At 46.1% G+C, this 3,209-nt stretch overlaps 1 pseudogene; it reads right to left on the reverse strand.

Moving 5' to 3' along the window:
• Positions 1 to 1,693: 1,693 nt before the first annotated feature.
• LOC136657834 (5S ribosomal RNA) lies at positions 1,694 to 1,807 on the reverse strand (annotated as a pseudogene).
• Between the last annotated feature and the right edge of the window lie 1,402 nt (positions 1,808 to 3,209).

The following is a 3,209-nucleotide window of genomic DNA, read 5'->3' on the forward strand; positions in this document are numbered from 1 at the left end:
GTGCCAGGCTTTTGAAACTATAGGGAATCTGGAGCTCGCTTCACTTGCTGTCAGCCTTCTGTATTACATAGATCAGTGGTTCTCAAACTTTTAGCACTGGGACCCACTTTTTAGAATGAGTTATCTGTTGGGACCAGCCAGAAATGATGTCATGACTAGAAGTGACATCATCAAGCAGGACAATTTTAAACAATCCTAGGCTGCAATCCTACTCACACTTCCCCAGGAGTAAGTCCCATTCATTGTTAAAAGGGAAAAGGGGGGAAAACACATATATTGTGAAAGGACATGGGATAGTGTGGCGGTGACAACCTGACTTGGTTCAAGAAGGGATTCTCAGGTTTCAAACAAGTCCCCAGCTGTTTATCCATTGCAACTTTTACATCGGCAAATAGTGAACTCCTGGGCATGTCTACTCAGAATGAAGCCCCATTGACTTTAACCGAACTGCGTTTTAATCGTGCCTAAGTTAGGAGATCTTCAGACTTCTGTGAACCTCAGATGATGGAGGGAAATGTTATCACGTACATGGGATACCAAACAATGTTTTTAAGCAGTGGAAATATCAATCTGTTTTAACAAGCCAGGTTGTTTATCGCTGTGATGTAAAGACTGTTGCACAGATGTTATTGATGATTGGAGTTTAGGATGTCCTTTTTACAAGGGTGACCATTCGAGGTGAGGAAGCAGGGCTGCTGTGTGACAGAAATGTCAACAGCTTTCCAACACTGATCCCAAAGAAAACCTGGTTGTCTGCTCATCTATTCAAGGGAACCATTAATCAATCTCTACTCACACATGTTTAGACAAGAAAAGGAGCTTGTTGGGCCTCCTGCTGAATTCAAGCTGTTTACTCTTCTCAAGGAGATCAAACTGGTCCTTATGACGGATCTCTCTGAAGCTCCATGCCCCCTCTCCGAGGAAGCGGGCACCAGATGATTCAACATGCCTTGTGCCTTGATTAGCGTAATTACGAGCTGAGACGGTGACAATTATTTGAGCTAACACGGAGTTCACCATCACTGTCTGCACTCCTGCTGGCTGAGAGCTGTAATGAGTTATTGCTTTTTAATTAGTGTTCCCTGAGGTTCCCAGAAGCCAAGCCATTTGTCAGAGGGGCTTCTGTAAAATGTGGAAATAGGCTAGCCATCAGCCTTGGCTTGAATGTGGATGTTGAATGAAAAAATATCATTCAGTGTTCAGAGAAAGCGGAAGAATGTGAGCAAAACCCTAAACGCACTTCCTTGGGAGTAAGGACCATTGAACATAGTGGGGTTTACTTATGTGTAGAAGCAAAGAATGTTGTGCCATAAGACACAAGCAGCCCAATTCTGTCCCCACCAGCCCATACTGCACAGCTAAGGGGGGAGGGGGAAATATGTCCTCGAAGAGATAATTAAAACGTTTTCTTCCCTTCCCTAGCTTCTTCTTCCTGGCTCTCTTGGCATCACCATCTAGAACTGTGCAAGATTTTATGAGAATCATGCAAGATCTCATGCGATCTTGTGAGATTCAAGATAGTGGCACAATCTTCCTGGCAATCCCAGGCACCACCATCCTGGATCATGCAAGATCTCATGTGATTCGAGATGGCAGCACCGGGAGAGCCTGGAAGAAGAGGCTACCATGAAAGGAGAGTGCCTTGACCATGGTTGCTGGTTGGCAACCTTCAGTCTCGAAAGACTATGGTATAAGACTACAGCACCCGGTATTCCCAGGCGGTCTCCCATCCAAGTACTAACCAGGCCTGACCCTGCTTAGCTTCCGAGATCAGACGAGATCAGGCATGTGCAGGGTAACAGTTGCCTTGACCATGGTCAGTTTGGGAATGGCAGCTATGAGACACTCACTGTCCACTCCTTGGTTTAGTCCCTTGCCCTTCTCTTTTTTTCGGCATGCAGAAATCCAAAGGGAAGGTTCAAGCCAAATAAAGCAGCTCAAAGATTAATAGGCAAGACTATACAGACCTGCAGCAATTGCAGCTGTTCATCGATATTCCAGAAGTATTTTCCTTACGTAGGGTTAGGATCAAGTACAGGGTCTGGTCATTACTCTTTGCAGTAGTGTAGCTAGAGGGCATGCAAAGCACTAAGTTTTGCAGCAAGCCTCACCGCAGCATGCAAGCAACCCCTCCGCTTTGAAGCAATTCTGGGCTGTGAGTGCAAAATGGAGGTGTACACCTGGCTTTGAAGGGAAAGGGGAGGCTCCCTGCAAATTTAGTGCCTTGCACCCCCTCTAGCGACGCCACTGTCCCTTTGTATTTCTTAGGCAAAGGGTATTTGGAGGGTAACCCCTGGGGATTGGGGATAAGAATAGGCCCTCAGTTTGGCTGTACTTGTCGTAAGAGGCGACTAAAGAGAGCCACCAGGTAGATGGGACTCAATAGCCTGGGAAGGCAGCTCATCTGAGAGAAGGAAAACTCTGATCCCAAACCTCCACTGCCTTGTGGCTACATCCAGTTATGGAAGAGGCTTCAGGAGTCACCTCTAGGCAAAATCCAGAGCCGGAGTCCCTGAGGCAGTTCATGGCTGAACACAGTCAAGTTCTGGCAACTCCTGCGATACCGCTGGAACCAACCGTATTGGCCTCTGCCTTTCCATTGGACCATTTCAGCGACATGGAGAGGGGAGATTTGCTGCATGGGTAACAGTCTATCCTCCATATCTACTTTACCCAGGCTTCGCGCTCTGGAGAGGACACTCTGTTCCAGAACCACCATTCAGAGCGCAATACCATAGTCTTCCAAGACTGAAGGATGCCAATGATGATGATTTGGAGGGTTTTTTACAGGTGAAAGATGACACATTTTCCAGTCTTAGGGCACAATCCTAACTAGGTCTACTCAGAAGTAAGTCCTATTTTGTTCAGTGGGGCTTACTCTCAGAAAAGTGTGTTCTTATGTTTTTATGTGTGGTTAGGATTGCAGCCTTAACATCAGCCGCCTTGGGTGCCCTTCGGGGAGAAAAGCGGAATATAAATCAAATGAATAAATAAATAAACAGTCTGTTCTCTTCCTCTCTCCCTCAGCTTTTAGTTGGTACATTGGTTACTACCACACTTTCATCATGCTTAACCTTTTTGGGCTAACTAAAGCATGCGGTGGGTGACCTTGGAGATTTCAGACTTTCCCTGGAATACATCAGGCATCAGTTTGGAATTCTTGATGGTTTAAGCAGACATACGAGTATCCCCACTTTATTAGTTACGGT

Source organism: Tiliqua scincoides, chromosome 7 (genome assembly GCF_035046505.1).
Source record: "Tiliqua scincoides isolate rTilSci1 chromosome 7, rTilSci1.hap2, whole genome shotgun sequence".
Classification (NCBI taxonomy): Eukaryota; Metazoa; Chordata; class Lepidosauria; order Squamata; family Scincidae; genus Tiliqua; species Tiliqua scincoides.